Source organism: Mesocricetus auratus, unplaced genomic scaffold (genome assembly GCF_017639785.1).
Source record: "Mesocricetus auratus isolate SY011 unplaced genomic scaffold, BCM_Maur_2.0 Super-Scaffold_100006, whole genome shotgun sequence".
Classification (NCBI taxonomy): domain Eukaryota; kingdom Metazoa; phylum Chordata; class Mammalia; order Rodentia; family Cricetidae; genus Mesocricetus; species Mesocricetus auratus.
Genome location: NW_024429190.1, coordinates 43825839 through 43849109, shown reverse-complemented (window position 1 = coordinate 43849109; position 23271 = coordinate 43825839). Strand labels below are relative to the sequence as shown.

The following is a 23271-nucleotide window of genomic DNA, read 5'->3' as shown; positions in this document are numbered from 1 at the left end:
CCACAAAATAAAGTTACATACATATGATTTTATGTAAGTGAAATTTTAAATGAGATTGAATCAATGTGAGAACATTTGCCAGTGTTCTGAATTCCAGGAAACGCTATTTTTTTAATAGTTAGAAGTGGTTGGATTGTTATCTTGCTTGGTGAGTCATTGAAGCCTGAACTCAACAGTGCCTTTCATCAAGAACCACTGAGATGGGATGCACGTCTCAACAGCAATTCTCCAGCAGAAGAAACTCAGACTTAGGAGCCAATGATGCTAAACTGCAGGGCCACCCTCCTACTGCTGAAAGGGTCCAAAGAACCTTTAATCAAAATAACTGGGCTATACATTGACTGTATACCTACATAAACTAGCAGCTGTTCTGAGTCAGCTGCCAGCCAGTGAGACAGGTTCCACAGTTCTAAAGGGACACCAGGACTTGGATTGCAGAAGGACAAACAGCATTTAACTGCTGCCATCGTGACCAGGATCTAATTCCAGCCCCACCCCCACACAAGTGTTAGTTAGTGGATTATTGCTAGAAGAGAGATCATACTGAATGTACAATCTGAACATTTTTCTTTTCTTTTGGAAATTTTTAGATTAAGCGTAGGTGTATGTGTTTGGATGTGGATATGCACACATGAACACAGATGCCCTCAGTGGCCAGAAGTGTAGGATGGCCTGGAGCTGGAGTTACCACCCTGCCTGGGTCTGGGAACCAAACTCAGTCCTCTGGAAGAGCAGCAAGTGCTCTTAACCACGAGCCATCTCTCCAGCCCTACATGTTGCTTTTCTTATATAATTTCATATCCACATGGAGATACTAATCTTTTTTAACAGTTTCATGACATTTCATACTTGCAAAACACTTCATTACTGTCTTTTTGAGGTAAACATGGTGCCTCATCCTTCAAATTTCAGAACTAAGGAGGTTGAAGCAGGAGCATTGCCATGAATCTGAGGCCAGCTTGGGCTCTATAAGTTCCAAGCCAGTCTTATCTACATCATCAGACCCTGTCTCAAATACAACTAAAACAAACCAAAATAAAAAATCTCCTTCAAGATAATAGGCCTGAAGTTGATTTCGAGTTTTTGTTTACTGTTAAGGCAACACTAAGTGTCCTGTGAGACTTTTATGTCTATGCAACCTATTCCCAGGAGAACTGCTGCCTTGAAGGAATACTCATTTCAACTCTGAGTAGCTTAACTTTACTCAATTCACGCTGCAGATGGAAAGAACTGGGCTTCTCTCATCTCTTTCGCAGGCCTGACATTGGCAATGAGTGGTACAATTCTTTTAACTCTAGATGACTACTGGCCTTGAGCACATTTTTATAGGTTCACTGGCCATTTCTGAACTAGGTAGATCTATTTTTTTCCTAGGCTATTTGTCTTTATTTTTCCACCAAGTAGAGACTTGTCATATATTATATACTTTCAGACTGTATTGTTCTTGCTTTAGAATTGTTTTTTCTACTCTTTCCAGATGGACAGCAGCTAGCTTTTGTACCTTCAAAAGTATGGCAGAATAACAAGAGTTTAAAATCATAAGTGGAAAGCACAATGTATTTTCATGATATGAACAGATGATGTAATTTTCACTAAGGTTCAGGGACAACGACCAACACTCAAGCCGTCTTCATGCTCCTTCCCAAAGGTAACCACAACCCTTAGTATAGATTCCTTTTCTCAAATGTATTCTTCTGTTCATTATTGCCCTAAAATTTAATTCATAGACCGGGGCTGGAAGTATAGTGTATATGTAGTCCAATTTTTCCCACCACCAAAAACAATCTATTGTTTGTACCACTTGATGAATAATTTTATGACTATATGATATTATAAACACACATACATATATATGTACACACACACACACACACACATATGTGACTACTAAAATCTCTTCTATTGCTGACAAGACCCTTGGGTTGTTTCTAGTTTTAAACTTTTGCCAAAACTGCTGTTATGAACATTCTCGTATGTGTGGCCTGACACACACACACACACACACACACACACAAGCATTGTTATGTATGTGGGAGGCTACTATATTATGGGGTACACATGTGTTCTACTGTGATTGTTGCCCCCAATTTACGCTCTTAAAAGCACTGCATGAAAACTCCCACTACTCTATCATCATTGCTATGAAAAGACATCGTGACCTTGGCAACTCTTATAAAGAAAACATTTAATTGGGGTGGCTCACTTACAGTTTCAGTGGGTCAGTCCATTATCATCATGGTGGGGAGCATGGGAGCAAGAAAGCTGGCTACATCTTGGTTTGCAGGCAACAGGAAATGGACTAAAATACTGTGTGGTATAGGAAACCTCAAAGCCCACCACCACAGCGACACACTTCCTCCAACAAGGCCATACCCACTCCAACAAAGCCACACCTCCTAGTAGTGCCACTCCCTATGAGATTAAGGGGTCAATTACATTCATAGTGCCACATCTACCCAGCCAACATCGGAAATATCAGTCTTTTTAAAAAAGATTATTTTATTTTGAATTATGTGCGTATGTATGTGTGCAATACCTGCAGAGACCAGAAGAGGGTGTTGAATCCCTGGAGCAGGAGTTGGGTACTGGGAACTGAGCTCAGGTCCTCTGAAAGAGCAGTGGCACACTTAACCTCTGAGCCGCCCCTTCAACTCTCCAGCTGCCTTCTTACTGTTGGTCAGTTTGTTGGGTATGCTGTTTGGTTCTTCTTACATTTGATTATGACTGACAGTGAGCAGTTTTAATTCAATTTTCAGATATCAAAACGGATGCTTAAGGACTCTCTTCATTCTTATCATCGTATTTTCTCTGTTCTCTTTGTGGAAGGTGCTAAATCTCCCATATTCCCTTTATGATAGACTGAGCACTAACGTGGCTATGCCACGAAACTCAGAAACCCTTCCTTCCTTCCTTCCTTCCTTCCTTCCTTCCTTCCTTCCTTCCTCCCTCCCTCCCTCCCTTTCTCCCTCCCTCCCTCTCTCTGTCTGTTTCTGTCTCTCTCCTTTTCTTTCTTTCTGAGGCACAGTCTCACTATGTAGCCCTTGCTGGCCTGGGACTCAATATGTAGACCAGGCTGCCCTCTAACTCACAGAGCTCCACCTCCCTCTGAGTGTTGGGACTACAGGTGTGCACTGCCACCCACAGCTGACTAGCATTTCTTGTTTCAACCAAATATGCAGCTTGGACGAGAAGCACTCCCCAGGCTGGAGCAAGTGGTCAGTGTAGGGCACTTGCTTAGCATATAGAAGGCAATGGATTCAATCAGAAGTACTTCCCCCAATAGACCATATTAGTAAGTGATGAGGATAGGCATCACTAACTAATCTATGTGTGTAATTTCCAACCCTTATAACCCTCTATTCCACAACCTTCCTATTGTTTTCATGGTTCTCACCACTACCTGGCATCACTACAAGGTAACTCCCAGTAGAACCTTTTGTTTGGATTCATCATTGTAGTCCTAGCACTTGGTGGAGTCATGCCAATAAACAGATCTACAGTGAATGAACCCAGCAATCCTAGCAACAACAAAAGCATGCATCTATAGTGCATATTTCAACTATAGAATAAATTAACAACCTACTATTTTAAAAATATGAGAGAAACATTTACCTTTGGTGACAAGATCTTGTAAAAATCTGTTTTAGCTTGAGAGGAAAACCACAGCAAGATGCTCTAAAAATGTCTTTTCCTATTTCATTCTTGAGATATTACACTTTCATGAAACTGATTACACTTCATACCTCTTTCCTTTTATCTCAGTAGCCTTGTTTTAGTCCAAGTTAAACTCCAGATACAGAAGTTGGTGCATTGTTTAAAACAGATAATGTGTCTATTATGAGTACATTTTTCAAAAAGTAATTAAGAACCTGCCTGAAACATCTGCTTCAAAGCTGCTCAAATGCTGGACTGTGAATTTATGAGACGTCACTGCTCAGTATTAACAATAAAAGCATTACTAATAGAGGCGAGGCGGGGAACACACTTCTGAGGTGTGGCTTTTAAAGCCCTGATTTTGGAGTCTCACATGCCCAGTCCTTGGAGGTGTAACACATTTTGTATGTTCTTTTTCATTCTTGGTTGTCTTGTTTTTGGCTCTGATGTCACTCAACCATTTAAATCATGATACCTGATCATTGGCTTACATAGCAAATCATTATTATAAAAATCTCACTTTGCTGGGGCTAGAGAGATGGCTCAGAAGTTAAGAGCACTGGTTGCTCTTCCAGAGGTCCCGAGTTCAAGTCCCAGCACCCACATGATGCTCATAACCATCTGTAATGAGATCTGGCCTGCAGGCAGAATACTATATATATATATATTTTTATATAGTACATATGTATATATATTAAATAGATACATATTTTAAAAATAAAAATAGCATCTATGAATAATCAGTTTTAATGGCTCTATCCTAAAGATTTAAACACATAATAAAAAGCTTTAGGAGCTGGAGAGATGGCTCAGAGGTTAAGAGTCCTTTCTGCTCTTTCAGAAGAACCAAATTCAGACAGCTCACAACCACCTGTAACTCCAACTCCAGGGGATCCAGCCCTCTTCTCGCCATCATAGGTACCTGCACACGTGGCATTCACTTAACACAGACACACACAAGAACACAAGAACTAGCTTTGTGTGTGTGTGTGTGTGCGCGCGTGTGCATGTGAGTGTGTTGTTGTTGTTGTTGTTTGAGACAGGGCTTCTCTGTGTAGCTCTGGCTGTCCTGGAACTCACTCTGTAGGCCAGGCTGTCCTGGAACTCAGAGATTCACCTGCCTCTGGCTCCTGAGTGCTGGAATTAAAGACATGTGCCACCACTCCCGGCTATGGAGGAGGATCTTATGATGATGATTTAGAGACAGACCTCAAGATGAATTAGACTGGTGAGAAATGGTCTTCTAAGGGAAGGTGCTGTGAGGAGAGAAATCAGACAAAGACAGGAGAGAAGCACAGTTTTAACTCGGCTGCAGACAACAAGATTTGGAAGGGAGAGAGGCATGTTAAAAACATAGTATTGTTTTATTAGGATGTCAGCATGTTCAGGTCTATGTGGTTGGGAAAAAGGACAACAAAGACAAGGAAGTCAGGAGACAGGCTTGGAAGGACGCAGTGTCATTCCAAATGTTTTAATAACGTAGCAACTATATCAGTCAGGGTTCTCTAAAGGCTCAGAACCAATAGGATTACATGTATTAAAAGGGGGTTTATTAGAGTGGCTTGCAGGATGTGATCCGGAACAACTGAGAACCTAGAAGTTGGTCAATCTACAAGGCTGTCTGTCTTGGCAGTCTCTACCTGGTGCTGGAGTCCTGAAGACCTGCTGGTCTTCAGTCTCTGTTGGAATCCAGAAATAGGTTCTAATACCAGTGAAGGAATGCCAGAGCCAAGGGACAGATGGACGTGCCAGGGAAAGTGAGGGCAGGCACTCACAAAATAAACTTCCTCTCTTCTATGTCCTTCTAGCTAGGCTGCCTCCCAAAAGGTGCTTGCCCTCCTGCTTCAGATACTCTGATCAAAAAAAATCCTTCACAGCTGTGTCCAGGATAGTGATTACAGACATGGACAAGTTGACTGGCCCTGGCCTAGAAGTGTCAGAGAGCGCGTGTGCTGACGGCTGCAGTGGCCTGGAAGCATCAGCACAGGAGCTTCCAGAAACTATCTTAAGAGGTCCCTCTAGGAAAGAGAACCTGCATCCCAGCCAGTATCCAGAGCCATCGTCTGTACAAGACATCCCTCCACATCAGTGACTACCAGACACACACACACACACACACACACACACACACACACATGGCTGCACGCACACGCACACCTGTTTTCAACAAAAATACAATATACATGCTCATGTCAATTACAGTCCTCATTTCTGCATCTGGTGGTCACATGGCCTTAGCTAATATCTATAACTACCTTCCTCTATTGTCCATTCTGTATTTTCTCTATTCTCAGCAAGCACCTCAGCAGGTGTTGGATCTTTCTCAGGAGGAGAGACCCATACCTTCATCCCTGAAGGGTCTGTACGCTTTGTGTCCTGGCATGCCGTTGTAGTTCCCACTGACTTTAATCACAGGACATGGTAGCACCAAGAGATGCCCTAAAGGATCTCCTGCACTCCAGACATAATCCTCCTTATCTCCATTGTGCAGAAGCAATCCAATTCCCCCCTGGCTATCTGTATCTATCACCCCTCCTAACACTGCTATTCCTTTCTCAGCCTGTTGGCTTAAGGACATCAGAAGCCCAAAGTGACCAGTTCAATGGAATGTTTGTTTTGTCTCCAGGCAGAAGCACTCTTCTGTCTGGAACCAAACCTTCTAGGCCAGCAGAACTTAGGGTCACAGGAACAGGAAACAGAGTTTTCCCTAGTGGTCACTAGGAATGATATTGAGTGGGACCACCCCCATCTCCACGTCTTGGTTCCTAGACCTGGGAGTCCTGGCCATGGGAGAAACTGTACCATATACTGGATTTTAAAATATACACTAACTTCTGGAGAACCCTGCCCTCCCCCTTCAGGCTGCCACCACCTAATTGCCTCTGTAAATGTATCTTTAAAAGGTCATTCTGCCATTCTATCAAGACAGCTGTTTCACGGTGGTGGGGAACGTGGTAAGACCATGTTAAGAGCATGGTCAGATGATGCCGTGTGGAATACTATGACAGTGAATAAAACATTCTGTAAGTCCACGGATGGTAGCTTTGGCAGAAGCATTACATTGCAGGAAAGGCAAATCCATAACCAGAATAAGTATCTACTTCAGTAAGGACTAAACAAAAGGAGTTGTTCAATGTAGTAACATGCCACTAGGTTGCTGGCTGCTTACCCTGGGGAATGGTGACATTTTAGGGGCTCTGTGTTGGTCTTTGCTGCTGGCATATCTGGCACTCAACAGCAGCTACAACCAAGTCAGCTTGGTGAGCCGAAGTCCGTTTCTGCAAGCATTAGTGACTTTGTTCATGGCACATTGGGAATGAGAAGGGTGGCTGGAGAAGGAGGCTAACTACAGAACAGGGCATCCTAGCTACTTGATTACTGAACTTTCCCCTCTGTTAAAGTCATTTAGATGAGATACAAATATCTTCACATCCTTTGATCATTGGGCAAGAACTATCCACATACTTCTTCCCCAAATGTTTTTCTTACCAATTTCCTAAGCATGCTCTTTCCAAGACCAGCCAACCAAACCATGGCTATAGCCCCATGAATCAGTGTGAACAATCACACATCTGGCCATTTCTCCCCCTTTTTTGTCTTCAAGACATGGTTTCTCTGTGCAACAGCTCTGGCTGTCCTGGAACTCACTTTGTAGACTTGGCTGGGCTTGAACAGAGATCTTCCTGTTTCTATCCCCCAAGGGCTGGGACTAAAGGCATGCACCACCACCACTAGGCTCCATTTCTCCTTCTTAGAAAAATGTATGAACATGTACATTTGCCTGAAGTTTTACCCACCCTGAAGATTTCAGGGTTGTTCCAGAAAGGGATTGTAATGCTGTAGCTGTTCACATTTGTGTGGTGAATGTAAATTGTGCAGAACATCCAGGCTCCAGTCTCCTCTTCCTCAGTTAATCAACCATAGGGCATACTTCATGAGGCCATAGGTATATGCTTTGGAGCAGAAGATTGTAACAGGAATAGAATATGCACTTGGGCAACTTCTTCATGTAGCCTGCTGCCCCTGGGACTTGCCTTGATCAGATCATTTATATCACTTCCATTTGCTAATGGATTGCCACTGTGCACACCCTACTCTATGGCTTAGTTGATTAGCTAATACCTAGCTCATGGTGGGTAGCTTAGGTCACATTGTCAAATACTGTTCCTACTGAGGCCCATTAGAAGACCAAGAACTGTCTGTCAAAGGGAGAATAGTTGTCCACAGATGGTGGTAGAGAATTGTTCCAAAATCCCAAGTGTCTCTGCTATGATTAACCTATGGGGCCTTCTAGAGATTCTGAACAGCATCCCTACCTACCTCTAACATGTCAGGTACCAGTAGGTACCAATAGGTCCAAGTGGTAGAGCAGCCTGCATAGCAGCCTGGACCTGCAGAGGAACCATCTCCTGCTCCAGGCCCTACACAAAGCTTTCACTTGGTATATGGATTGGAGTAGCATACCCAAGTGAGGAATGCGCTGCCTCCAGAATCCAAATAGGCCCAGTAAATGTTATGCTTCTTCCTTGGTGGTGGAAGGGGCCAGGTGCAATAATTTATCCTTCACCTTAGAAGGAACATCTCTGCATGCCCCATACCACTGGCCCTCTAGAAATTTGACGGAGGTAGAAGACCCTTGAATTTTGGTTGGATTTCTTTCCCATCCTCTAATGGTCAACAAGTCAAAGTGGTTGCTACCTCCTGCTCAGTTGGTTCAACCAGCATGACGTCATCAATACAGAGGGCCAGTGTGATGCTTTTATGGAAGAGACAGACTATCAAGATCTCTTTGAACTAAGTCAGGACACAGAGACCGAGAGTTAATATACCCTTGAGGTACAACGGTAAAGGTGTACTGCCGGCCTTGCCAGATGAAAGCAAATTTGCTTCTGGTGGTCCTTATGGACACGTACTGAGAAAAAACCAAAACATTTGCTAGATCGGTAATAGCTGCACACCAGGGAGTGGAATGTGTGTGTGAATGAGAACTGTCCCCCTCAATCTCAGGCGTTCGAACCCTTGGCCCCTGGTCTGTGAATGCTTATGTGGAGCAGTCTTGCTGGAGGAAGCTCATCTACAGATGAGCTTTCAGATGGAAAAGGCTGCCTCATTTCAGTTCACTCCCCCAGCTTCTTGGGGTTCAAGATGTGAGCTCTCAGCTCTCTATTCCCACCACCACCCCTGCCACTCGGCTCCAGGCCACGATGAGTTCCTATCCCTCTGGAACCATAAGCCCCAAAACCTTTTTTGTTTTAAACGCACGTTGTTTTGTCATGGTATTTGTATCACAGCAAAGAAAAGAAACTAGCACGGCTACCAAATGGCTGGGTATAATAGGATCTAGAGCAGAACCTAGTTTGTTTTTAAAGATTAGTTTATGTAAGAAATAAAAGCTGCATCTGCACCTTTTGTTTTGTTGCAGTGCTGGGATGGAACTCAGGGCCTCCCATGTCCCAGGCGAGTCTTTTGCTAATGGTCTGCCTGCCAGTTTTTTGAGAAAAGACCTCACCATGTCCTTCAACTTTCTGTGTAGCCCAAGGAGACCTTGAACTTATAGCTGTCCTGCATCTTCTTACCAGGTGCTGGAATTACAGGCATATGTCCAGATGTCTGATTTAAAGATACACTTCAGTGAAATAAAGTTTAATCTTGAAACTAAAGTATGCCTTCTTGCAATATGATGCTATCATATTCCATAATAGTTATTCAATTATCAAAATTACTTATTTAAGCCAGGCGGTGGTGGCGCACGCCTTTAATCCCAGCACTCGGGAGGCAGAGGCAGGCGGATCTCTGTGAGTTCGAGGCTGGGCTGGACTGATAGCCTCCAAAACAATACAGAGAAACCCTGTCTCAAAAAACCAAAAAAAAATTACTTATTTAATACTTTTTCTATGACGACAGAAAGTACTATAGCTTTCAAGCCATCTATAATTCAGGAACTCATATTTCATTTAAAAGTTGCAATACAAGAGCTGGAGAAATGGCTCAGTGGTTCAGAGATCTCAATACTCTTCTAGAGGACCCGACTTGATTTACAGTGGCTCACAACCATCTGTCTGTAACTCCAGTTCTAGGGATCCAATGCCCTTTTCTGGCCTCTGTGGGCAGCAGGCATGCTCATGGTGCACAGATATGAATGCAGGCAAAATGTCCACACCCATAAAAATAGAAACAAACACTTCTCAAAAATTGCAATACAGTACAATAAGATACACAAAGCATTCACAGGATAGGCTAAGAGAGGCACGCTAAGATAGCTGCAGGGGTCAGTGGTGCATTTCTGGTCAACCTGGAGCTATTAGTAGAGTAAGAGCCCTCTTAGCCAATGAAGCTAATGCACAAATGAAAAAGTCAGTAACCATAAAACTACACTTATGTGCCATTAATGACATCATTTTAATTTGAATATGTAAATGCATACTCATTTACCACTCTTTGTATAGAGCTAGTGCCCTATATTCAATATTTATCTCCTACTGAGTGTGTGTCTTCTTATTGCATAAGCCATATATGATTCATTATATATGACTTTTACTTGTGGTTTCTATAATGGAGAGAACTCAAAAGCATTTCTGAAAGAGCATGAATGCAGAATAACCTGATCATTATGAAAAAAAATCTCATGTTAGACTATAAATTACACTGGTTGCCCCCCTTAAAGGAGGCAGTCTTAGGAAAAGCCAGCTAACCCAAACAGTGCACTTTGTGATGTGGTTCATCTGTATTCTTGTCGGAGATCTCCCTGTCTTTGACAGGGACATCTTAGGCCTTTGGTGACTTTTCTAGTCATCATTTATAATTATCCAGCCTTCATTAAACTTGACAGCAAACTTTAAATAGCTCATTTATACTGAAACATCTCAAAACGCTCAAGTTAATTTTTATGGAATTCTCTTTCCAGTCATTAATTTAGATATTTACTGATTTCTACCATTACTCTAACTTTGGTAGCTGCTAAAAACAAGCTTGTGAACAAGCTCAACCAAGTTTCAGTAGCCAACTGAACAGTTAAGGAGAGAAATAAGTGTGTACCCACTAGGGAGTAGCCACTGACTGTGGGTGATCGCTGGGCCTGTGGGATCAATGTCTACATTTCCCAGAGGGCATTAGGTTGCAGGGAAGAGTCAGTTCAGAAAGAGATGATTGAGAGTTCCATTGTTCTGTGTCATTATCACTTAATGGTAGACTAAGCTATATGGTAGACAGAGCCTGGGTCAATAGCTGAACCATTCAATTCTGGCAACTCACCCCCTTGATCCTTAGTGTTCTCTTTGACAAAATAGGACTCTGGATTTGTGACTGCAGCTATTTCCTAGGTACCTCAATGTGTAGAATATATGTGAAATGCTTTATAGTGAAGAGTGTATTGTGTGATGGGTAAGACATTTACTTGTCATAAAACCTAGCAGGCACCCCTCCCCCACCTCATAGATGAAGACACTGTCCAGGTGCTTTTGAACATAATTGGTGAGTACAGGGCTCCATACAGTTTCAAGTGTACTATGCTGCCACTTGCTTTCAAATAATGTCATCTGCTGCTCACGACTACTTTGTGGGCAGGTAGTTATAAACCCTACTATACCAATGAGGAAGTAGATTCAGAGCATCGCTGACCCATATAAGCTTTGTGTGCAGCAGACTGAACCGAAACTGTTTTCCAGTGTGATCAGGTTAAAAAGCTGGCAAACAGAGCACCGAATGCATGCTTGAGGAACCTGACCACTTCTCAGACAAAAGTACCCTGTGAAATTCATTACAGTTGCAATTAAACAGGAAAACAGCACCAATGGTCAAATACAAGTGCCTCAGTTTCTGCAGAGCACCAAATGCATGCTTGAGGAACCTGATCACTTCTCAGACAAAAGCACCCTATGAAATTCATTACAGTTGCAATTAAACAGGAAAACGGCAGCAATGGTCAAATACAAGTGCCTCAGTTTCTGCAAACTGGCTTCCTCCTAGTCTTAGCACTTGCCTATAAATCAGTGTTGACCCACACATCAAACTAATTTCCATTACCCAGCTGTACTGATTGATGTCTAGGAGCATTTTATAAAACTGGCTAACATTAGGTACCCCCTACCCCGCTTTAATTGAATCTAGAAAAGATCACAGTTGATACTATAATGTTTGATTATAATAAAACATTTGCTTTTGAAAATATTTTAAAGCCCTTTAAGCCAAGTGTGGCGACTTTCACCTATAATCTTAGCTGAGAGACTGAGGCAGAAGGACTGACATGTGCTATGTCACCTAGGGAATTGTAGGTTAGCCAGGTCTTGGACTGAGATCCTGTTTCAAAAACAAGTAAGCCTGTCAGTCAGGCATGGTGGCCACACCCTTAGTCCCTGCACTCTGAGGGCAGAGGCAGGCAGATCTCTGTGAGTCTGAGGCCACACTGGTCTGCATAGAGAGTTCATGACAGCCACCCAGAGAGACACACGAGCAGGCAAATAAAACACAGCCTTTTATGGCTGGGGGTGTAGCTAAGAGCTTATGCTTAGCTCCATCTTCCGCATTTAGAAGTCAGTGAACAGTCATTGATTAGATGGCTGGTTAAAGAGAAGGGTTTCCTTGTGCACACTTTTGGTAGTTTATGAGTACACACATTTGCTGGGCACAAGGATGGAAAATGAAAGACTATGCAGATGGAGGGAAACCATGGCTAACTTTTTGCCTGATTCATGATTTGGAGAATGTGTTGACACACCCAACGTCTTATGTGTCATACATAGCAACAGTGGGAATAACTGTGATTTTGATTTTACTGAACTGAACCAAATCTAGAAGTGTCTCTGTTCCCTGGTAGCTTTACAGTAATGGAGACAGAAAAAAAGGTAACCAGCCAGTGCTCTTTAGCCACAAATATCACCAATCAAAGCTGTCTGTGGTCTCTGAGCACATAATGGGGAAATCACAGACTAAGTTTATTCGCTGCAAGATCAATCAGATTTTCCAAGTGTTTATGTTAGAACAGTATACAGTTGGTACGGAAATGGTAATAAAGGGCAATTTAAGCAACAGAGGGAAGAAAACGTGATTATTGAGAGAGGAAGGAAGGGAGGGGGGAGGGACAGAGGGAGGGAGGAAGGGAAGAAAGGAGGGACACTGAGAACTATCATGAGTGTGAGAATGTTGACAGAACTCTCACCTAGAAGGCAAGAAGCCCTGGGTTGGATCCTCAGTCCATTCTTTAAAGAAGAGAGATAACAGTTTTCAATGGCTCATAATTTAGAAATGGGCTGAGTACTACAAATGTTAACTAAGCCAGTGCCATTCAAAAACTCCCTGGCTTGCCCTAAAATGAAACTTAAAAGAATAGTAATTTTTAAGAACCACCAATAAGCTGTTTTATAGCTCCAACAAAAGCAAAAAGGGACGATGTAGTGAGTAAAATAGCAAATGGAGGGACATAGCAGTGGCTAGAATGTCTTAGTGTTAAATGTACCTTAGGCTAAATCCACTGTTCTTAAGAGGCCCTTCAGGGAGGTTTTCTCAACCTCCAAAGGGTCCTGGCAGTGACAACAAATAACTTAGACAAGCTAGTGAATGCATTCACACTACACTGCCTCCCATCCAAGCACTAACCAGGCCCGATGCTGCTTAGCATCCAAGATCAGAGAAGATCGGGTGCATGCAGAGTGGTATGGCTGCAGACAATCACAATACATTTATTTGTGCATGGAACTGTCAAAAATGCTTAAAATGTTCTAAAGTAAAAACACTAGAAAAATAATTTTTTAAAAAATGGACAAGCTGGTTCTAGCCTCTCTGAGACTGTACTGAGACTGGCCATCAATTTTAATGTCCTGTAAGAACAGAATTGATTAATCCTTTTTCTCATAAATAACAGGTGGAAATGAAGTAACAACACAGTTCCAGTCTCCATCCTCTCCTGTGTAGTCTTCACAGGACAGTCCAGTAAACTTTCTAAAGGACAGCTCTTGACCACACTATCATACCTAAAATATTTCTTCATCTCCTACTAGGTCATAAAAGCCAAATCCTTTGGTAGGCAGTTCAGAGTTTTCAATGCCCTAGTGCTCCCACCTGCCCTGCCAGCCTCAACCTACTATCCTTCTATTTCACATTTCATCCATAATTAAAGCAATTAACATCATAAATTAAAACAAGGAAAATAAATACTATTGAATACTTCCAAATGAAGAAGCACTATGGATGAATGAACTAGTGTCTTAGTTAGAGTTTCTATTGCTGGGATAAAACACCAGGACCAAAAAGCAAGTTGAGGGGGAAAGGGTTTATTGGCTTACACTTCCACATTGCCGTTCACCACTGAAGGAAGTCAGGACAGAAACTCAAACAGGGTAGGTTCTCACAGGCAGGAGCTGATGCAGAGGCTGTGGAGGGGAGCTGCTTACTGGCTTGCCTCTCCTGGCCGGCTCAGCCCACCTTCTTATAAAACCCAGAACTACTAGCTCAGGGATGGCTCCACGCACCATGGGCTGGGTCCTCCCCCATTGACCACTAATTGAGAAAACACCATACAGCTGGATCTCATGGCGGCACTTCCTCAAGTGAGGCTCCTTCCTTTCTGATGACACTAGCTTGTATCAAGTTGATACCCAAAAGCAGCCAGTACAGTTAGGAAACCTTTCCCCTCTGCATTTAACATACGCTGTGGAATGCTACTTTAATGGTGTAAAGGTGTATTGCTTTTGTTTATTCTGTATTTATGTAAATGTGTGTTGTATCTGTTTCACTTTGCCTGCCTAAGGTACCTGATTGGTCTAATAAAGAGCTGAATGGCCAATAGCTAGGCAGATAAAGGATAGGTGGGGCAGGCAGGCAGGCAGGCAGAGAGAATAAATAGGAGAAGAAAAGGAGAAAGAAAGAGGAGGAGAGAACCAGGAACACGCCCAGGGTGAGAAGCCAGGCAGCCACCAGCCAGACATGTGATGCAGTGAAAGTAAGCTATACAGAAGTAAAGAAAAAGTAGAAAGTCCTGAGGCACTATTTGGTTGAGGGGCATCTAGGTTGTTTCCAGGTTCTGGCTATTATGAATAATACTGCTATGAACATAGTTGAGCAAATGTCCTTGTGACGTGAGTGTGCATCCTTTGAGTATATGCCCAAGAATGGTATTTCTAGGCTTTGAGGCAGATTGATTGCCAGTTTTCTGAGAAACTACCACACAGACTTCAGAAAATGTGGTACATTTATACAATGGAGTACTACTCAGCGGTAAAAACCAATGGTATCTTGAAATTTGCAGGCAAATGGATGGAACTAGAAAAAACCAACCTGAATGAGGTAACCTAGACTCAGAAAGACAAACACAGTATGTATTCACTCATAAGTAGATATCAGACATAAAACAAAGGACAACCAGCTTACAGTCCATAACCCCTGAGAAGCTAGGTAACAAGGAGGACCCAAAGAAAGACATAGATAGTTCCCCCTGGGAAGGGGAAATAGACAAGATCTCCTATCTCAAGATCAGGAGCATAATGGGGAGAGGGGAGGGGAGGAGGGGAGGAGGGGGAGGAGAAGGGGAAGAGGGAGAGGAGAAGAGGAGGGAGAGGAGAAGGGGAGTGGGAGGAGATCATGAGGAACAGGATGGTCTAGCTGGAGGAAGGATGAGGAGGGAGAGCAAGGAAAGAGATATCTTGATAGAGGGGGCCATGGGGTTATCGAGAAACCTGGCACTAAGGAAACGCCCAGGAATCCACAAGGATGACCCCAACTGAGACTATAAGCAATAGTGGAGAGGTTGCCTAAACTGGCCTTCTCCTGTAATCAGATTGGTGACTACACTAACTGTCATCACAGAGCCTTCATCAAGTAACTGATGGAAGCAGATGCAGAGATCCACAGCTAAGCACTGGGCTGAGCAAACAGAGTCTAGTTAAAGAGAGGGAGGAGCAATAATATGAACAAAGGGGTCACAACCATGATGGGGAAACCCACAGAAACAGCTGACCTGAGCTAGTTCGAGCTCACTAACTCCAGACTGACAGCTGGGGAACCTACATAAGACCAAACTAGGCCCTCTGGATGTGGGTAACAGTTGTGTGGCTTAGACAGTTTATGGGGCCACTGGCAGTGGGACCAGGATTTATCCCTAGTGCTTGAACTGGGTTTTTGGAGCCCATTCCCTATGGATACCTTGCTCAGCCTAGGTACAAGAGGAGGGCCTTGGTCCTGCCTCAACATGACGGACAGACTTTGTCAGCTCCCCATGGGAACCTCACACTCTCAGAGGAGTAGATGTGGGATGGAGGGTAGGTGTGGGGAGCAGGAGGAGGAGGAGGGGAAACTGTGACTGGTATGTAAAATCAAAAAAGATGGTTTTATTTAGAAGAAGAACAAGAAAAAGAAAAAGAACAAGAAGAAGAAGAGGAGGAGGAGGAGGAAGAAGAAGTAGTAGTAGTAGTAGTCGTCGTCGTCGTCGTCGTCCTGAGGCAAAAGGTAGCTAAAGAGTAACAGGCTAATTTGAGTTAAAAGAGCTAGCCAAAAGAAAAAGGCTGGGACAAACCTACCATTAACTCTCTTAGCTCTGTGACCCCAGCAACGGCAATCTGTAGACTTGGGTATGTCCTCTCCATTACTAGGCAACATTACTCTTAGTAAAAACTACTTCCTAGGCTACTCAGTTTGCATTAGGACTCATGTTAAGAAACTCTAGCTTTGAGGTCCGTAGGAGGGCTCTTAAAATTCATATCCTTTCCAAGATCCTGGAAGCCAAGTTCATGGAGCTGTTTAGAGACACTGCTAGAGGAGAAGAGCACACATAGCTAATAAGAAAGGAATGTTTGCTTACTGAACATAAAAATCAAACTGAAGAGATGTGGTGACAGAATGTTGAAAACCTAAAATGTTCAGATAAAAGTTGTCTTGGAGAGCAATTTGCATAGTAGGAACGTGCTGAACAGTCACATAGGAAAGGCTTCTTCCTTTCTGCAGTAATAGCTTTGAGGTGAAGCCAGGGAGCCTGGAGTCAGGGTTAAACCACTTGACAGTTAAGAATTGGACATTTCAGCCATTGTCTTAGTTTGGGTGTTTATTGTTGTGAAGAGACACTATGACAACTCTTACAAAGAAAAACATTTAGTTGAGGTGGTGGCTTACAGTTTTAGAGGTTCAGTCCATTATCATCATGGGGGGGGCAGGTAGCATGCAGGCAGACAAGATAGAGATTCCTCTAACTTGTAAACAACAGGAAGTTGACTGAGACACTGGGCAGTATCCTGAGTCTAGGGAACCTCAAAGTCTGCCCCCACAGTGATACATTTCCTCCAACAAAGACATACACAGTTCAACAAAGCCACACCTCCTATGAGATTATGGGGACCAATTACATTCTAACTACCACAGTCACCTATACCATGGAAGAGGAAGAAATGAATGAAAGGAATAGAATAAAGATGGCATTTGTCTGTGTTTGGAGAATAGATCTAAGTTTCCCTTCTCATCCTCATTATCATCATCAGTCTGTTTCAATAGAACTTACAAAATGTTGCTAATTGTGCAGCTTTTTTTTTAAAGATGGCATCTCAGGTTCCTTTAATCTCAGGCTTAGCAAGCAACTAGAACTGCCTCCTTTTCTACAAAGTTACCAGCTACCATGCTATATTTCTTAGGGTCAACTCTATTATTTCCAAACTGACAGTGGAGTCACTTAAGCCTTAAGTGGTTCTCAACCTTCCCGAGGCTGCTTAACCTATTACTTCCTAACCCTTTAATACAGTTCCTCATGTTGTGGTGACCCCCAACCATAAAATCTTTTTCATTGCTACTTCATAACTATAACATTGCTATGAATCAGAATGTAAACATCTGTGTTTTCTGATGGTCTTAGGTGATCCCTGTGAAGGGCTGTTCAACCCCCAAAGGGCTTGTGACCACTAATGGGGTTACACCTCCATGTTACAGTTACAGGTTTGCAGGACTGCAAAAAGGTGTAGTTTCAAGCATGTGAACTCTCAGGTCAAAGCACTGTTATAGGAGCAAAACAGAAGAAGGTTAGTCGACAGAGAAGCAGAACAATGGAATACATGTGTAGAGAGAGACTGGTTTACTGGTTTTTTTTTTTTTTTTTTTTTTTTGGTTTTACGAGACAGGGTTTCTCTGTTTCGGAGGCTGTCGGTCCAGCCTGGCCTTGAACTCACAGAGATCCGCCTGCCTCTGCCTCCCGAGTGCTGGGATTAAAGGCGTGCGCCACCAACGCCCGGCTTTTTTTTTTTTTTTTTTTTTTGGTTCTGGTTTACTGTTAGTGATACCAGTTGCCTCAAGGTCCAACTGCATTTCTGGTCTCTGACACAAAGCTACATTACTGCTAACAAAACACTCTGGTTGCTTAAACTAGTTTAAGTAATTTTGTTTAACTTGTTAGAAAATAAACTTTAAGAGAAAAACAAAGTATAGTGTGTGTGTGTGTGTGTGTGTGTGTGTGTGTGTGTGTTCAGTGTTATATCATACTACAATGTTTTGTTGATATTGCCTTCAAGAGAAAGAACTCAAATTAGAGCTATTTTCTCTTGGCATTATAAACGCCCATTCACTGTTTGATTCTCAGACGACCTAACAGTGCCTTATACACATTTAACAAATGTGTATTGAGTGGACATGCAATTCAAAATGAAACTCACTTGATCAAAATAGTACATCTAATTGTGGGGTTTTCAATAGTGTTTCATTTCAAATTAAGATGTTCTTTATAATTCTCATTACCATAATTCTGTCTAAATACAAATAAGAAATGCTGTTTTCTGTTTGTTAAACAGAAGACTGAAAACCATGGTGGTAAGGTTTTTTTCAGACCTTGTGTTCACTCCTAGGGTTAGGAAGCCTGCCCAGTGTAGCAGTCACTAAGATAGTTCAAGACTATGCCGGATCTCTTCCTTCTGCCCATATGGTAAAGTTGCACTTCCCTACTTCTTTGGTTAGGTACAGCTATAGAAGTTGTATGACCACTTCCAGGAGGAAGGCTTGAAGAGCCAATGCACTGTCATTATCTGGCACATTCTTTCCCCTCTCCCGCCTATAGTGAAAGAATGTACTGCGATGCAGTCTCTCACAGCCTGGGGGGGGGGTCTAGGTGACTACTGGAAATGGAGCTCTCATGCTGACCCTTATCAGACAGAAGCAAACCTTAGCTGATTTAAGCCACTAGGATGTGAGGATCTTTTGTGACCACAGCCTAACCTGTTTTCTTTGATACTCAACAAACATCTTTTTCATAAATAGGGTGACTAGAATACAGAGCATTAACTCTGAATTTTTCAGAATGGTAACATTTTGTATACCCGTTCAATTTTTTTATTTTAACTTTTGTATAGAAGTATTACACTTTCATGCATGGGTTCCAGATACATGTTCAAACCAATTCCTCATTCTCTCGACCTGACTTCTGAAGCCCAGGGTCCAACTACATCTGGATAAGACGCTATTCTTGCACTCTAGACTCTGGCCACCGGTCCTCCTTTGCATCCTTTCAGACTGTTTTACCACCAGTACCCAGTAGATCCTCAGCATTTACGGCATGAACAGGCTGTCTGCTACAACCATACTAGTCTCATAAACAGGAATACAGATACCAGGAGCTCATAAACTTGCTGGAAAGAGTCCCACACATTAATAAGTGCAAATATAGGTATGTGGTTCCAGATCTCTCTCCCTTTTGTTGTTGTTTTGAGACAGGGACTCACAATGTAGCCCTGGATAGTCTGGAACTTGCTATGTAGGCCAGGCTGGCTTCTAACTCATGGAGATCTTGATAACCTCTGGCTCCAGAGCGCTGGGATTAAAGACATGCCCCATCAAGCCAGCCTTTTTGCTCTTTCTACTTGTGGCGAGTTTTCTAAGATCTTTTATAGGTACAAAATGTAGACTAATGGTACAAATAATGTTTATGATAAGATGGCATGCAAATCACATATTAATATTAATAATAGAAAGCAATCCCTCAAAGACAGTAAACATTCCAGAGCATAAAAGGGAAGTCCCACAGGGCATCTGGTCTGACAGGCAACTTGCGGAAGATGCGTGGAGTGTTAGAGCAGCCTTTTCCTTTGATGTGTACTGGATTAAAACCCTAACTTCCGGATTAGCTTCATTTTGGTCCTTCCCGAATTCACTAACATCAAGCGTTTTGTTCTCCAGTTATCACATCTCAAGCTGTAAGAAACATTCATGAAGAACTGCCTTATTAAATGTGGAATCAGTCACAGCACATACTCTTCTTCAGTGAACTGATTTGTAGCAGCACTGTAAGAAACACTGCAGAAACTCTGGGTAAAAAGCACTGCAATTTGACTAATCTAGGCAACTCAAGTTCGTTTGAGCTAGGGGCTTTATTTTTTCTTCTCTTCGCTTGTTCTGGAGCTGGAACACAGCATCCTGCACAAGTAGACAAGAAAGTCCTGTGACTTCTTCCTGTAAACACTGAGCTACAACATACTGCCCCAGTTCTTGAGTTTAGTTAAAAACCTAAATTATTAACTTGCTATTCTTTAAAGCATGGCTTGGGAAATACTAGTCCAGACCAGCAGAACTAAGAATCCGCAGACCATATCCTTCTACTTTTATTATTGCCGTATAGTGAAAAACTTTTTTTTTGGTGTAAAATTTACATTTTTTTTTTTTTTTGGCTGGAATCTTTTAAAGATGTCAACTGCAGCCGGGCATTGGTGGCGCACGCCTTTAATTTCAGCACTCGGGAGGCAGAGGCAGGCGGATCTCTGTGAGTTCGAGGCCAGCCTGGTCTACAGAGTGAGTTCCAGGACAGCCTCCAAAACAATACAGAGAAACCCTGTCTCGAAAAACCAAAAAAAAAAAAAAAAAAAAAAAAAAAAAAGATGTCAACTGCTACCATCTCTCTCCCTTTTTTGGGGCCCATGAGAAACTGTTTCTCTCAGGCCTCATTACTAGAAAATGCCTTGCTTAAGCAGAAGAACTGGTTTGGTTAACTTTTTTTAAGCCCTGGAATTTGAAACATGCTCATTTTCTTCCTTTCCTGGCTCCAAGGAAGTTCAAAAGTCAAACTAAGACCCTGTGTTGTACAGGACCTGACATCATGCACTTCCTATTCCCCCCTCCTTCCCCATTTCTGCCCAATCCCAATATTCTCGTTCAGTTCGTTTTACTATATTATACACGTAGACACAAACTTACTTCAAATATCTTGATATACATATCATGTGTGTATATCTATCTACCATCTTTTTCTTAAAATTTTGTATGTATTTATCTCTCCTTATTACAAAATTATTGGTGTGTTCGCTTTTATCTGAAAGTTTTTACACAAATCCCTATACACAAACATTCACTATAGTAGTCAAACCTGCAAATACTGAAAATAAGGGGGAAAAAAGTTGTGAGTGTTCCTAACAGCGATCTAATAATAAAAGGCCTTATTAAACTGTTTCTTAACAGGAGGATTTATTAAACTCCTTCCTGTTAACATTCATTGTGCATTAATAAAACTGCTAGACATATGGTAACAGCAGTTCCATTTTCAAAACAAAGTTGGAGGGCATCTGCCAGTGCATAATCCCTGAACCATGCGGAAAAAAATTGACCTTTCATGGCGGTGGAAGGCGGGGTGGGGGCACCCTCTGTACATCCCTTTAAGTCGGTCTCAAATCAGATGAGAATCGCAATGGCAATAATATATACTCTCTGGCAGCCAAGTTCTCCCAGCAGCGTCTGATTCCGGAACATGCACTGAAGCAACTGTCTAAACGCCGAAGTTTCGACCAGTCAAAAACCAAACACAGGAAACTACAATCTTATTCTTCACCTTTGAGGATAAGGCCATTGCTTAAAAACTTTAACAAGGGGATCAGAACTAGTTTCCAGCTTGTTTTATTCTTGGGAACAGTTGTGGAAAGCAGCACTCGCTCCTCACCCGCCCGGCTATCCGCGTGGAGAACTTTGAGCAACTCCAATGCCCGCGTTCCGGAGCTAGGGAGGTGAGGGGAGACTCAGGTTCGAGTCCCGGTTGCAACTCGAGAGCCCCTACCCTGGGCTGGCTCGTCTGGAGGGCAGGTCACCCCGGCCAGCGAGTCCTCAGCACACGGAGACCCCGAGGACCAGGGACGCGATCGCGCCTACGCGGGGAGCGGGCCTTCGTCCTCCGCGCCGAGGAGGAAGTCGCACTTACCGCGCGGGGCCGGGAGGGAGGCCCGGGGTCACCGTGGCGCGGGGCGGCGGGCGGGGTGGCTGCGCGGGGCGCGGGCGGGCGTGCACCGCGGAGGGATGCTCGGGCCCGCGCGCGCCCCCAATCCCTTCCCCGCAGCGGCGCCCCGCGCAGCAGCCCTCCCGGGCCGAGCCACTCCTCTCCGTCAGGCGACGCCAGGCCAGGAGTCAAACTTGTCCCGCAGCCCCTGAGGGGGCGGACGGGCACGCGCCGCTGCGAGTGGGGGGTCGAGCACCCGCTCGCCGGTCAGTCCCGGAGCGGCCGCCCCGCCCCACGACGGCTGACCCCGCCCACCGCCGGGTCCCCGCCCGCACCGCCCAGGGTGCTAAGCCCCGCCCCCTCCCGACCCGGCCCAAAGATTGGCAGTTTCTCCTCGGTGACCGCGGGAGCTAGCGGAGGGGCAGAGGGAGGCCGAATCGGGGCACGGAAGGGTGCAGGTCCCGGCTTGGTGAACTGGGGCGCCGGGTACATCATACTGGGCGGGGCTCTGGCGAGGAGTGGGCGGGCAGAGCGTACTCTGTGGATCTCAGGATGTGCCAACCCCCAGAAAATGGGAGCAGGGGAATTCCTGGGGTTGGAAAATGAGGGAGAGTTCCCTCTGCAGAACCGGAAGGCGACCAGAGAGAGATGGCCTGTGTGCGTCTCGTCTCAGCTAAAGTCTGCCTTGGCCAGCACCCGCCACCTTTCTGAACAGAGAGCTAGCTCTAAGTAGTGGGTCTGTGCCATCGAAGTTATGATGTGCAACTCTTGTCCTTGTCTTTGTCTTACAATGGTGGGATATAATTTACTCTTGTATAAAACATGTAGCTCCTCTATGCACAGTGCTGAGAAAAACTATAATCTATCCAGCACCTGTATGTCAACACTAATCCGAAACACTTTTGTTACCCTATCAGTAAATGTAAGAAACAGTTATGATCCCTGGGCAGAAGAAAGGAAGGAGGGAATTATCTGTGAGTTACTCATATGTGGATGGAGTCCCTGGTCGTACTTGGTTCTTAAAGTAATTCATATATCCAGTGTGTGTGTGTACTTGGTACTTGCTGCTATGATCTGGCTGCCCCTCTTCCGTGGTGGCTGTGACTATTGCCCAAAAATTACATTTGCCCACGAGGTCTTCAAAATGTCTCCCTAATAAAAGCTTAGTGCAAAGCTGTAGTTCTGCCGACTAATACTGGAAGAGCATAACCTAATTGTGTAGGAGCCTGGGGGTGGTTGGGAGAGCCGTTGGAGGATGTTTTCTGAACTGGGAAAAAGGTTAGAAAAAGCAACAATGTGAAACACTGAAGCATTGACAAGGGCTGCTAATTCAAAGGGGGGAAGCGGAATCTTTTAATGCTGTTACAATCAGGAAATAGATACATCAAGTACCCTAGGAAAGCGGGTAAGCACAAAGCACAAGACAGTTTTTATCAGAGTCAGTGAAAAGGCACTCTCTATGTAGGGGCACC

The 23271-nt window shown here is 43.7% G+C and overlaps 1 protein-coding gene across 1 annotated transcript in view; it reads right to left on the bottom strand.

Annotated features, from left to right (window-relative positions):
* Window positions 1-21855, bottom strand: part of Klhl5 (kelch like family member 5) — a 68466-nt gene extending 46611 nt beyond the window's left edge. Inside the window, exon 1 of the mRNA XM_013116569.3 lies at window positions 21785-21855. The gene's annotated coding sequence lies outside the window, so the exon portion shown is untranslated. The remainder of the gene's footprint in view (window positions 1-21784) is intronic.
* Between the last annotated feature and the right edge of the window lie 1416 nt (window positions 21856-23271).